Here is a 15,425-nt window from a genome sequence, read left to right as displayed (position 1 = left end):
CCCTTACGGTCCGTAAGGCTTGGCCCTTATGGTCCGTAAGTGATCATCAGTGGCAAAAAAAATTAACTTTTCATGCATTGAACGGTCAACTTACATCATTGTGTTTTGGGTATGGGAAATGTCAGTATGAGACCCTCTTTAACCCATTCTTGGTCCTTTAGCATTATGCATTATGGGCCTTCAATGATGGGGTTTACAATTATTTATTATTTCTTTAAGATCTATTATTAGTAAAATGAACTCTTTTGATTATTGGAAATTACCAGATTACGATGTATTAGATGCTTATTAAATTTGCTTAGGGTCTCGGGATTTATGATAACGAAGTCGCTCAGAGGTATAAAATTAACATGTCGACACATTCGAAAATCCTACCGTATATCTTAATTAAATCCGGGTTTATATTATTTTTGTCGTATTTGACATGTGTCATTTATTTATTGGACACAAAATTTCGAGGTGTTACATCCTCACCCCCTTAAAATAAATCTCGGCCCGAGATTTTTCTCAAACAAATAAGGGTATTTTTCTTTCATCGTGGATTCAACTTCCCACGTGAATTCGGGACCTCTCCGGGCATCCCACTTGACCTTTACTATCGGTACATGTTTTCTTCGAAGCTTCTTTACTTGTCGGTCTTCAATTGACAAGGGCTTCTCCACAAATTTCAAGCTCTCATCTATATGCACATCCGTATGGGGTATCACCAATGATTCATCAGCGAAGCATTTCTTTAGATTGCAGATGTGGAACACATTGTGAATTCCATGGAGCTCTTCCGGTAAGTTCAACTTATAGGCAACTGACCCGACACGTTCGATAACCTCGAAAGGTCCTATGTATCTCGGGCTCAGCTTGCCCTTCTTACCGAAACGCATTACCCCCTTCCAGGGCGATACTTTAAGTAATACCTTTTCACCTACTTCGAAGTGAAAATCCTTACGCTTTGGATCGGCGTAACTTTTCTGCCTATCTCGGGCAGCTTTGAGACGCTCTCGAATCTGGACAATCTTGTCCGTTGTTTCGAAGACTATCTCTGGTCCTGATAATTGGACCTCTCCAACTTCCGCCCAACAAACAGGCGATCTACACTTTCTACCGTATAATGCCTCGAAAGGCGCAGCCTTTATGCTGGTATGGTAGCTATTGTTGTAGGAAAATTCGATTAGTGGTAGGTTCTTGTAACAACTCTTATTAAAATTAAATAATTAGGATGGTAATTAGCGATTAAGAAAACCCTAATTGAGACACCCAAGTAATTCTGCACTAACCCTAAAATTTCCAGAACAATCAGAATCAGGATAAGGGCCCCTAAAACTCAGGGGGGGGGGGGCAAAACCCTAATAACGATTATCTTCATAACTAATTATAAAATTCGAAAAATTAAAAACCGTCGACACAGCAAGCCTACATGCATGAAGGGCTACTCTATGAAAATAGGGTGATCACTCGCGTAGCGCGACGCCTATAGGGGTACCCCCTCGCGCTACGCGACGGTGTCAAATTTTCAGTATAAATAGCAGGGGTTGGGACTTGTAATCTGGCATTTGAACGACGTTAAAATTCATAATATACGTCGAGTTATAAGCAAAACAGTCCAACACACACACACAATTATCGAATCGCTGCCGTAGAACAGGGTAATTACTCGATCGTGACAGAAACAAGGTGGTATCAGAGCCACTGAGTTAAGCTAATTAAGTATTTAACCGATACTTAATTTTTCCTGAGTACTATTATGTGATTATGTGATTATATGCTTTTAACTGATTATTTGTTAGTTACAGTATGGGTAAACAAAAGTTGCAAGATATCTATCTTAAATTAGATAGATCAATTTACGAGAAAGGAAGTTCGTCTAAAACTAAAATTTCAAGGCTCCCTACGATTCCTGAGGAAGGAATATTTGTGCAAAAAGCGAATTATGAAAATCCGCTTTCTCCTAGAAAAAGGAGTATGATTATTAAGAAAAGTAAGGAGCAAATCCGAGAAAAGAAGATTAAAAAGGAAACCCAGGAGTTACTTAAGAAATCACCTTGGGAAGATAAACTCGATGAAAAATGGGCAAATTTATATATGCTAGCCACTGTGGCTGAACATGCAAATCTTTAAAAATGCCCTAAACTTTGCAAGCAGTACTTCCCAATAAGTAAATAAATAAAAGTTAGTAAAATAAAAATTGAGTGTGTTTTCTGTATTTTGTACAAATAGTGTGCAATAAAATTTCCATGTTATTTGTTAAACTTTGTTCCAAAGTTTTAACTTGATATTCTATGCATTTTGCATATATGCTACACAGCATGAACGAGATATCTGAAGCTTTTCAGAACCTCAATCTGTACCCAGTGAACATAGAAGTTCTCATGAATTCACGGGATATCTTGCTGATGTGGACCAACCTGTAAAACTCCCTACTCCACCAGTGACCAAACCAAAAAGGAGGCCAAAGAAAAATTATGTGTGGGGAAGCCGTATACGTAAGAGAAAGACAGTTACAAAAACCCCTAAAACTAGTAAACCTTTAGACAAAGGAAAAGCGATTGTAATCCAGGAAAACCCTAATCTGCAGGAACCGGAAACTGAAGCCAATGATGAATCCAGGCAAATGGAGGAGCAGTTCGATCAGTATTCTCAGGAAATAGAAATAGAAATAGGGCAAGGTTCTAACCCAACCCAGGTAGAAGTTGGAGAAAGTTCTAATCAAACCAAAAGAGTTACTTTTCAGGATCAGATAGATATGTTACTAGAAAAATGTGAAACTATGCAACCTGTCAGTCCGGGTATTTTTACTTATCCTATCGAAAACCCAATTCCTATGAATTTTGCACCAACCATCACTGAACCAATAGTCCATAACCAACCTGTAGAAATGGAAGAATGGTGGACCAACGATTGGCAATTTCAAAATATTGTCAATAACGCTTACTCATTTCTTCCACAATTCGACCCAGAACCCCTACCCAATCCACCGATGAGCAATGAGAACCTGGCTGAACTTCGCCATTTCGGTGAAGAGTTGATGGATGCAGGGAATAGAATTAGGGAAATAGGGGGACAGATTGCCTGGAAGTATGACGAGAGGGAACTTCGTTTTTAGGATAACAAATAGGAGGATGGAAACTATCTTTGTATAATAGTAAAAGTAAATAGTGAAACCAGTTGTAACATAACGAATAAAACGTTGTAAAATATCGGTGTGTATTGATGCATACTATACTGATATGAAATGCAATCGAGAAATCGATAATTTTAGACTTTGTGTGTCATAACTTGTTTAATGATTTGTATAAATTGTTAATTGCTAATTATTCATAATAATTTATCATCAGATGGCAAATAACGATAATGAACCAGTAAATGAAGTTAATCAATCAGAGCAACACCCAGAAGATCAATATATGACCAAACAAGATATTGAAAATATGGTTGCCCAAGGAATAGCTAACGCAATTCCAATGTTCGTTGCTGCTATGAAAAATCCAAACGATCCGCAACATATCGTTCCTAGTAAACATACCATCGAAGATAATTTCAGTAACAGTATAAACGGGGGCAATGATCATATAAATCATGACAATGAATCTCAGCACACGCAGCGCCCTAAGAAACGAAAGGCTGCAACACCTGGTTGCACTTTCAAAGAATTTCTTGCTTGTAAACCCGCTGAATTTGCAGGCAATGAAGGAGCAACTGCAACGCTGCGATGGTTGGAGAAAACCGAAGCAGTAATTGCAATAAGTAAATGTGCTGAGGAAGATCAAGTCATGTATGCCTCAAACCTGTTTAAAGAAGGAGCACTAGAATGGTGGAACACAGTGCTACAGGCAAAAGGCAGACGGGTAGCTTATGCTATGACTTGGGACGAATTTAAAAATCTTGTCGAAAGAAAATTCTGTCCTGAGTATGAAAAGGAACAAATGGCAAATAAGTTCCTAAATCATCGAATGACCGGGGTAGATTGTCGCGGCTATACTTCAACATTCTTCGAGTATGCGAGAGTGGTACCTAACTTGGCTTCGCCAGAACCGGTACTCATTTCTCGATATATTTGGGGATTAATTAGCGAAATTCGCAATATCGTTAAAGCTGCGAGACCTCGCACTATTGACGATGCCGTCGAATTAGCTAATACCTTAACCGACGAACTAATACGCACACGAGAGGAAGATAGGAAGAAGGAATTAGCTCAGAAAATTACCCAAGGATTCAGAATGGGTAATAGTAGTAATTTCAAGAAAAGGGGAACAGGGCAATCTTCAACTATGCCATTCTGCAAAATTTGCAAAAAGAGACATTTTGGAAAATGTAATAGAATTTGCAATTTTTGCAACACAACCGGACATCAGGAAGAAAACTGCAGAAAGAAATCCATAATTTGTTACAATTGTGGAGAAGCTGGACATATCAAACCAGAATGTCCTAAGCTAATCAACCCAGCAAACAACAAACCCAAGGCAGCTGAAGGAACTACTAAGAAGAATGTTAGAGCATTTCAGCTGACTACTCAAGAAGCAGAACTCATTCCGGATGTATCGCCGGTACGTTTTTAGTCCACAACGTCTATGCAAAAGTATTATTCGACTCTGGTGCGAACCAAAGTTTTATAAATACTTCATTTTGTCAAGCTCTTAAGTTACCATTAACTACAGTTAGACAGATCTTTACAGTCGAAACTGCAGATGGAAATTCCATAGAAATTAATCAGGTTTTGCAAAAAGTAGAAATAGAACTTTCAGGTCATAAGTTTGTTGCAAACCTATTGCCTATGAAATTAGCTGAGTTTGATGTTGTGTTAGGAATGGATTGGTTAATAGCCAACCATGCTCAAATCATATGTGATAGAAATTCTATAGAAATTCAAACACCTACTGGAGAGGTAATTAAGATTTCAGGAAATAAACCTCGGAAACCATTGAAGTTCATATCAGTAATGAAAGTTGCTAATTATGAACGAAACCAAGGAATAGTATATATGATTTCCGTAATCATCTGTACTAAAGGCAAAGAACTCAAGGAAATTCCTGTAGTCTCAGAATACCCAGATGTATTTCCAGAAGATTTACCTGGATTACCACCAGACAGAGAGGTAGAATTTAGGATTCATCTAATCCCAGGAACTACACCGATAGCCAAGGCGCCATATCGATTAGCTCCTACCGAAATGCTAGAATTGAAAAAGCAATTAGATGAATTACTAAGCAAAGGATTTATACAACCTAGTTCATCCCCTTGGGGTGCACCAGTGTTGTTTGTGAAAAAGAAAGATGGATCAATGAGAATGTGTATTGATTATAGAGAGTTGAATAAGGTTACAATTAAGAATCGATACCCATTACCTAGGATTGACGATCTTTTTGATCAATTACAAGGAGCTAGGTATTTCTCTAAGATAGATTTAAGATCCGGATATCATCAGTTGAAAGTTCAAGAAGAAGACATACCTAAAACTGCTTTCAGAACTAGGTATGGTCATTATGAGTTTACAGTCATGCCCTTCGGATTAACCAATGCCCCAGCTGCATTCATGGACATGATGAACAGAATCTGTAAACCATATTTGGATAAATTTGTGATCGTATTCATTGACGATATACTCATTTATTCCAAAAGTCAAGTCGAGCATTGTCAGCACTTGCATGCACTCTTAACTCTGTTAAGAAAAGAAAAGTTATACGCGAAATTCTCGAAGTGCGAATTCTGGCTGCAAGAAGTGCAATTCTTAGGCCACATGGTGAATCACGAAGGTATTCACGTAGATCCTTCTAAGATCGAAGCAATTATCAACTGGAAGGTTCCACAAACTGCAATGGAAATTAGAAGTTTTATAGGTTTAGCCGGTTACTATAGACGGTTTATTAAGGATTTTTCCAAGATAGCTGTACCATTAACTAAGCTAACCTGTAAAGCCACTAAGTTTGAATGGGGACCAAAACAAGAAGAAGCTTTTAGAATCTTAAAGCAGAAATTAACCAATGCGCCAATCTTAGCCTTACCAGAAGGAACGGAAGATTTTGAAGTATACTGTGATGCTTCAAAATTAGGATACGGATGTGTGTTAATGCAACGCAAGAAGGTAATTGCGTATGCATCTAGACAATTGAAAAAGCACGAAGAAAACTATACGACTCATGATTTAGAATTAGGAGCTATAATTTTTGCCCTTAAAATTTGGAGACATTATCTGTATGGAAGTAAGTTTACTGTTTATACGGATCATAAGAGTTTAAGATATATATTCGGGCAAAAAGAGTTAAACATGAGACAAAGAAGATGGATGGAAGTCCTGAGTGATTACGACTGTGATATTCAATATCACGAAGGAAAAGCTAACGTAGTAGCAGATGCCTTAAGTCGTAAGTATCATGAAAAACAAAGGCGAGTCCGTGCTCTTAGAATAAATCTACAAGTAGATTTAAGAGAACAAGTGAAAGAAATTCAGAAAACAGCAATCAAGGACGACGCCGAAGAAATGAAAGGTTACCTAAAAGAATTAGAACAAGGAAATGATGGAATTTGGAAATTCCACAAAAACAGAATTTGGGTACCTAAACAAGGAAATTTAAGATCGAAAATCTTAGAAGAAGCTCATAAATCTAGATATACCGTACACCCAGGAAATAACAAAATGTACCAAGATTTAAAGAAGAATTTCTGGTGGATAGGAATGAAAAAGGATATAGCTGAATACGTATCTAAGTGTTTAACCTGTTCACAAGTTAAAGCCGAACACCAGAAACCCTCAGTTTTACTACAACAGTTAGAAATGCCTGTATGGAAATGGGAACTTATAACAATGGATTTTGTTACTAAGTTACCCAGAACCAGAAAAGGTAATGATGCAATTTGGGTAATCGTGGATCGATTAACCAAATCAGCTCATTTTCTACCAATAAAAGAAACCTTTAGCATGGAAAGATTAGCCAAGCTATATGTGGATGAAATAGTATCCTTACATGGAGTCCCGCTCTCCATCGTATCGGATAGAGATAGTCGCTTCACTTCCCGATTTTGGACAAGTTTCCAAGAATCAATGGGAACCCGACTCAACCTGAGTACTGCATATCATCCACAGACCGACGGACAAAGCGAAAGGACAATCCAAACTCTGGAAGACATGCTTCGAGCATGTGTAATTGACTTTGGAGGTAATTGGGATAACCATTTACCATTAATTGAATTCTCCTATAACAATAGTTATCATTCAAGTATTGAAGCCGCTCCATTCGAGGCACTATATGGACGCAAGTGCAGAACACCCGTATGTTGGGCAGAAATAGGAGAAAGTCAATTATCAGGTCCAGAAATCGTGCAAGAAACCACAGACAAGATAACTCAAATCAAGGGAAGATTAAAAACAGCCAGAGATCGTCAGAAGAGCTATGCCGACAATCGTCGCAAACCACTTGAATTCCAAATAGGAGACAAAGTACTTCTGAAAGTATCTCCTTGGAAAGGTGTGGTAAGATTCGGTAAGAAAGGAAAACTGAGTCCCCGATATGTTGGACCATTCCCAGTGATTCAACGAATCGGACCAGTTGCTTATCGCTTACAACTACCAGAAGAACTAGCTGGAGTACATGATGTATTTCATGTATCCAATCTCAAGAAATGTTTATCAGACGAATCCCTGGTAGTACCTCTTCAAGATATAGAGGTGAACGAAAAATTAAAGTTTATAGAAAAACCACTACAGATCGAAGATAGAAAAGTCAAGTTTCTCAAACACAAACGATTGGTATTGGTCAAAGTCAAATGGAATTCAAAAAGAGGACCAGAATACACTTGGGAGCTGGAATCAGAAATGAAGCGCAAGTATCCTCATCTATTCCAGTGAATCTCGAGGACGAGATTTTTCATAAGGTGGGGAGGATGTAACAACTCTTATTAAAATTAAATCATTAGGATGGTAATTAGCTATTAAGAAAACCCTAATTGAGACACCCAAGTAATTCTGCACTAACCCTAAAATTTCCAGAACAATCAGAATCAGGATAAGGGCCCCTAAAACTCAGGGGGGGGGGGGGGGCAAAACCCTAATAACGATTATCTTCATAACTAATTATAAAATTCGAAAAATTAAAAACCGTCGACACAGCAAGCCTACATGCATGAAGGGCTACTCTATGAAAATAGGGTGATCACTCGCGTAGCGCGACGCCTATAGGGGTACCCCCTCGCGCTACGCGACGGTGTCAAATTTTCAGTATAAATAGCAGGGGTTGGGACTTGTAATCTGGCATTTGAACGACGTTAAAATTCATAATATACGTCGAGTTATAAGCAAAACAGTCCAACACACACACACAATTATCGAATCGCTGCCGCAGAACAGGGTAATTACTCGATCGCTATTACGATTCAGTTTCCGGGATCAATATACCCAAAGAATGTCTAACTGCCGCCCACATTAGGGCTATGCTTTGTCGTTGTCGATAATTCGATAATGAGTTGAAGCATTGTACTTTGTCGTTGTCGATAATTCGATAATGAGTTGAAGTACTATACTTTGTCGTTTGTCATTTTGATAAATGAGTTGAAGTATCGCACTTGGTCATTCATTGCGAATATTTGATCTCGGGAAATTATCGTAACTGCTGTATTGATCACTAACTCTGTTTTTTGTGCATTATTGTGAAATTAGGTTAACAGGGATAAAATCATATTCTGTCAGTATTAAATCTACAATGTGAGTCATTCTCTTTTTATCAACTATTTTACAATACTCCAAAATCATTTTCAAAGTTATAATTACAGTGATTAAGTTTATGTAATCACCAAATTACAGCCGGTATGTGGGGTATTGTGCACAGTATTATTATTGTTTCCTTCACATTAGGTGGGCGAGCCTAATTGTGACATACGTCACTCATTGGGACAGCCAATGGTGATATGACCACAGTCACAGAGCTGGTCTGTGACAAATACCTATTCTTGAAATGTTGGTTGATAATAAACATATGTAAAAACTCTTAATACTGTGAATTATAACAAATGTGTCATTTTCAGTAAAATGAATGATTCACTCAGTATTTCCCCACTGACAAAAATCTTTTTCAAACATGTTTCAGGTGATCTGCTGTAAATCAGGAAAAGTGCTGAGGAGCATTTCAAGCTTAATATAGTGGCTCAATATAAAATGAATAAAGATGTTTTAAAATAAGAATTTATCACTAAACTTATGTATTGTAAATTATCGGGGTTTTATCCCGAATTGTGAAATAAAAATAATCGGGAAAAAAAAAATTTTAGCTTTACAACGATCCTGATATTCAAAATTTTCCGCTGCTAAAACTCAATTAAACAAATATCACCGGGTTTCTGTCCCGCGGCTCCGGAAACGGATCAAACCGGGTCGGGGGCCGTGACAGAAACAAGGTGGTATCAGAGCCACTGAGTTAAGCTAATTAAGTATTTAACCGATACTTAATTTTTCCCAAGTACTATTATGTGATTATGTGATTATATGCTTTTAACTGATTATTTGTTAGTTACAGTATGGGTAAACAAAAGTTGCAAGATATCTATCTTAAATTAGATAGATCAATTTACGAGAAAGGAAGTTCGTCTAAAACTAAAATTTCAAGGCTCCCTACGATTCCTGAGGAAGGAATATTGCTGGAAGCTTTTCCAGAAATGAGACGTGTACCTAGTATCTCGATCAGAGATAATAGACACAGGTATGCCATGTAAGGCTACAATCTTATCAACGTATAACTGGGCTAACATGTCGGAGCTATACGTCTCCTTGATGGGTAAGAAATGAGCTGACTTAGTCAGTCTATCGACTATAACCCATATTGTGTCATTTCCTTTCCTCGTCTTGGGTAACTTGGTAATAAAATCCATAGTTACACATTCCCACTTCCATTCAGGAAGTTCAGGCTGTTGTAGCAAGCCAGACGGCTTTTGATGCTCAGCCTTGACTTGCGCACAAGTCAAGCATTTGGCTACATAAGCGGCTACAGACTTTTTCAAGCCTATCCACCAATAATTTGCCTTTAGATCCTGATACATTTTATCTGCTCCAGGATGGACAGAATATTTGGAGCTATGGGCTTCCTGGAGGATAACATCTCGTAGTCCTCCATAAATTGGAACCCATATTCGCCCATTCAATCGCAAAATTCCATCCTTGCTAAGAGTTAACTGCTCCTCAGTCACTCCCAGCTTCTCCTTAGGATAGTTAGCTTCCAACACAGCTTCTCTCTGTGCAGCTAACACCCTTTCAATCAGATTATTCTTTACTTCGATGCTCTTAGCATTGATTCGGATGGGTTTCACCCTTTCTTTTCTACTCAGGGCATCAGCGACTACATTCGCCTTGCCGGGATGATATCTGATTTCACAATCATAATCATTTAAGGTTTCCATCCAACGGCGTTGCCTCATGTTTAATTCCTTCTGATTAAACAGATGTTGAAGGCTCTTGTGATCTGAATAGATCACAAACTTGATACTATACAGGTATTGCCTCCACAATTTTATGCGAACACAACGGCACCCAGCTCTAAGTCATGGGTGGTGTAATTCTTTTCGTGCACCTTCAACTGTCTTGACGCATAGGCAATAACCTTGCCTTTTTGCATGAGCACACACCCCATGCCAGTGTGTGACGCATCGCAATAAATTACGAACTCCTCGGTACCTTCCGGTAGCGTCAGCACAGGAGCGTTGCTCAGCCTTTGCTTCAGAATATCAAAGGATTCTTGCTGCTTAGGGCCCCAAACAAATTTTATCTTCTTCTTGGTCAGGGAAGTTAAGGGCGCAGCAATCCTTGAAAAATTTTCAATGAATCTCCTGTAGTATCCAGCTAACCCCAGGAAACTACGAATTTCGGTAGGCGTCTTTGGCTCTTGCCAATTCATGACCGCCTCTACCTTAGCGGGATCCACCTGGATACCATGCTCACTTACGACATGTCCAAGAAATTGGACTTCTCGTAGCCAGAATTCGCACTTGGAGAATTTGGCATAGAGTTTCTCGCGATGCAGCAATTTGAGAATACAACGAAGGTGTTTCTCATGGTCAGCTTTGTTCTTTGAGTAGATAAGAATGTCGTCGATGAACACGGTGACAAATTTGTCTAAGTACGGCTTGCAGACGCGATTCATGAGATCCATGAACGCAGCCGGTGCATTTGTGAGTCCAAAAGGCATCACTAGGAACTCGTAGTGACCGTAACGAGTCCTAAATACTGTTTTATGTACGTCTTCATCTCTGACTTTCAGTTGATGGTAGCCTGACCTCAAGTCGATCTTTGAGAAATAACTTGCCCTTTGTAACTGATCGAACAAATAGTCGATCCTCGGCAAGGGATATCTATTCTTTATCGTGACCTTATTAAGTTCGCGATAATCGATGCACAGACGCATCGATCCGTCCTTCTTCTTAACAAACAGGACAGGTGCTCCCCAGGGAGATGAACTAGGTTTGATGAAACCTTTCGCTAACAGTTCATCCAGCTGGGTCCTCAACTCCTTCATTTCGGTTGGTGCTAGCCTGTAAGGTGCTCTTGCAATACGAGCCGCGCCAGGGATGATATCGATCCTGAATTCCACTTGCCTATCTGGTGGCAAACCAGGTAGATCTTCGGGGAAAACTTCTGGATATTCCGAAATGACGGAATGTCTTCTATCTTCGGTTTGGGCTCTTCAATAATCAGCTGTGCCATGTAGATGACACAGCCTCTTTTTAAACATCTTGAAGCCTTGAGCATAGTTACGTTCTCGGGCAATCCATACTGCGTATCTCCTCGAATGGTAAGCGATTCACCAGTCGGAGTCTTTAGCACTATATGTTTTCTGTTGCAGACGATCTGGGCCTGGTTGTGGGATAACCAGTCCATACCCAGAACTATGTCAAAACCAGCCACTTTAAAGGGAAGTAGCGATAGAGGAAAAGAGTGGTTCTTAATGGATATCACACATCCATCTAATATAGTGGAGACGGTTTCTACTGTGCCATCTGCTAGCTCTACCACGTAATTCACATTTAAGGTTTTGACAGGCATATTCAGCAATTTGCAAAATTTTTGGTCTACGAAGGACTTATCAGCGCCTGAATCAAAAAGTACTCTTGCAAAGATATTATTTACGAGAAAGTACCTGTGATTACGTTATCGTCTTGCAAAGCTTCCTTCACATCCATCTTGAAGACTCTTGCATTATTCTTTTTGGCTTCTTCAGGCTTCTTGGCGTATTTGGGGCAGTTTCTTTTAGTGTGCCCCTTTTCATTGCAGTTATAGCAGGTCGCATCTTTTATCTTCTTGTAGTCCACAGTCTTGTGGTCCTTGGACTTGCACAGTCCACAAGTATACGACCTCGACTGGGACTGTGAGTTTGACCCGAGCCTACACTTCCCAAAGTGATACTTCTGGCAGTTTTTTCACTTGGGCTTCTCTCCAGATTGTTGCCCATCTTTCCTCGACTCTGACCCTCTCTTGTTATCACTGTTCCCACGGTGTTTCTTGCCCGACCTTCGTGAGGTATCGTCCTCACGCTTCCTCTTCTCGGCCTCTTTGTTCCTTAGCGACCGTTGCCGGACCGCATCCTGGGTGAGGGACAAAGATATGTCGGTCACAGATCTGAAGGTCGTTGGCCGAGAGGCCTTCACGCTTGCCTTAATCTCGGGGGCTAACCCACCGATGAAACGAGCGATTCTCTTTGGCTCCGGGGTTACCAGATATGGAACCAACCGAGACATCGTGTTGAAGCTCGTTAGGTAAGCTTGGCAGTCAAGGTTTGTCATCACCAATGATACAAAGTCGGATTCTATCTTTTCCACCTCATGTTGAGGGCAGTAATTTTATTTGATGAGAGAAATGAATTCCTCCCATGTCATGCTGTATAGAATAGCTTTTCCCGAGGCCTGAACCAGTGCCCTCCACCAAGCCAGGGCCCCGCCCTTAAACGATTGCGACACAAACTTTACCACGTCCCTTTCCGCACAGCCACTGATGTCCACCACGGTGTCCATCTCATCCAGCCACGTCATACAATCGACTGCGCCTTTCTCCCCAGTGAAGTCTCGGGGTTTACAAGATACAAAGTACTTGTAGGTGCAGCCCCTGGCACGAGATGCATCAGTATACTCCCTTTCACGACGAACGCTGTTTTCATTGGACGAGTGATTATCGTCGTCCGTTTTGGGCTTGGACAGTGGTTTGCTGTGGGATTTTGAGTGTGTTTTCGGCTTTGAGAGTGGTTTGGATACGGTTCTGCTCCGAGATTCGGTATGTTCCTCGTATTGTCGATCTAGAGCTGCCTGAACAGCGTTGTCGACAAGAGCTTTTAATTGAGCGCCCGTTAAATGTACTTGGGCGTTATCGTATTCGTCTTCATTCGTATGACTATTTTCTCCATTAGGGTCAGCCATGGTAACTTGAATCTGTTACAGAAGATAACGAAAATTTTATTTAGGAGTTTATTATGGAATTGTCTTTTATGGCAATTCTTTAACCATGGTAACAGAGACCATATCTGGTTAATTTGTTACTCACTTTTATTTAGGATTTGAACATACTTATCCTAATTACAATTAATATTGCTAGTGGCATATAAACCTAGTCACGAGGACGCTATTATAATATTAGCCGAGATTATAGAGAATCAAGGTATGAAGGTTTGAACCGTAGTCCTTTTTACCCTTTCTGACAGGGAGACATAGACCACCACTGTCTTTTGTCTTATTATGACAATGATCATGGCCCATAGGCACTACATCACTAATGGATGTTTGATAATTCGGCCCGTAGGCACTACATCGCTAATGGATGTTTAATAATTGATCATCTTTATTGATGATTTAACCCATGATTTATTATATCATTAATTTGGGCTTTGGAATCCTTAAAAAGGATTCTTATTCAAGAATGACGTGTGTGATTTTAACGAATCACATCTGCCATGAACGTTAACATGATTACAGAGGTTAACTGGAATTCTGAATCTTTTAATCAGGTCTTACCATCTTGGCCGGGTCTAAAAGACACCTGGCTAGGTTTCACTCTTAAGATTCTTTATTTAGGCAGATTTAATTTAAAAGGAATGATTTTGATTTATTTCATATATAGTAATAACAAAAATGAAATTATAACATAACATTCCATAACTTCAAATTTACACGCTGCCCTAAACGGGACTTTTAAACAAGTACATACCTACATAGAGGTTAATAAAGAGACAAGTCCACGTAGGGACTGAAATACGATAAATGTCCACGTAGGGACTTATTTAAAATAGGCATTACATTAGAACATATATAAACTAATGGTCACGTTTCTTCTTCTTGCCCTTCAACAGGTTCGCTAGACCCTTAAGGAATCCCCTGTTGTTCTTTCGTTCTTCCTCGAAATCTTGTTCCACCCGACTTAATTGGTGGAGGATCTCTTCTTGCTCAGGAGGTGAGAAACGTGGGTGTGGCGCCGGTTGCGGAACTGGAGGTCTAGGAGGTGCTGGATACCCATGAGCTGAGTAGTCCGGTATCCCCATGTTTCCAAAAGCTCCGTCGGGATAGCGGGCATTATACCTAGCCGCTATCACATATGGGTCACGATCATAGTTGTAATTGTAATGCGCGTGCGACGATGGTTCGAACGGGTTGTATGCCGTTGGACCCGTGTACGCAGGTATTGGGTGGTTATACCCAAATGGTGGCGAAGATGGTGCAACTGGTGCGGAGTTCACCTCCTGTACTGGACTTGAAGGTCCTTCTTCAGGTACTGACGGATAGTGACTAGCACTCGAGTGGCGAGGGGTGCTGAAATGAAATTCCCCTTCTCGGGTAGACATCCGTGTGCCTGATCTTCTACGCATTGGCGGATCTGGAACTACTGGTTGAACCGGTGGCGGTGGTGGTGGCGTAACTGCCACGAAACGTGGATCCTCGGAGGGATCTTGTTGTTGTTGCTGCTCGTGTTGCGATGTCTGATGGGAGGGTGTGAAGTACCACTCGTGCTGGTTGAACTATGCTTGAAAGCTATCTGGCCCTTGATAAGGTGTGCCATGAAAAGAAGATCCATCAGAGATCTCGATAGGATGTGTGGGCGTACCACGAGCAGGTTCTATGGGATCTGTGTCCTCATCCATATGGTCTTCTGAGAAGTGATCCTGTGGTCCTAACGGGACAAAGCCTGCAGGTTCCTGAATGTAATCCGCTGGGTTAAACTGACCCCTGAAGTAAGGAGTGGGGTCGTCAAAAGCACGGTGCGATACCGAACGCTGCAGAGGTATGTAGGAGGGTTGAGGGTTATTGGGATCATTTTCGGAATCTGGCCCGAACGAGTGACGGTACGATGGCGTCGAGCTATGCGAGGTAGAATGTCTCGCAGGTTCAAAAAGGTTTCTTCGTCTTTGTGGCTCTTCACTCCTTGTGGTCGAAGGAGCTCGCGTATTCGAAGGTCCAGTTTCGTGATCATTGTGAGTAAT

The sequence above is a fragment of the Helianthus annuus genome, chromosome 9, assembly GCF_002127325.2.
Source record: "Helianthus annuus cultivar XRQ/B chromosome 9, HanXRQr2.0-SUNRISE, whole genome shotgun sequence".
NCBI classification, from domain to species: Eukaryota; Viridiplantae; Streptophyta; class Magnoliopsida; order Asterales; family Asteraceae; genus Helianthus; species Helianthus annuus.
The sequence above is the reverse complement of the archived record's forward strand: the minus strand, read 5'-3'. Positions refer to the sequence as shown.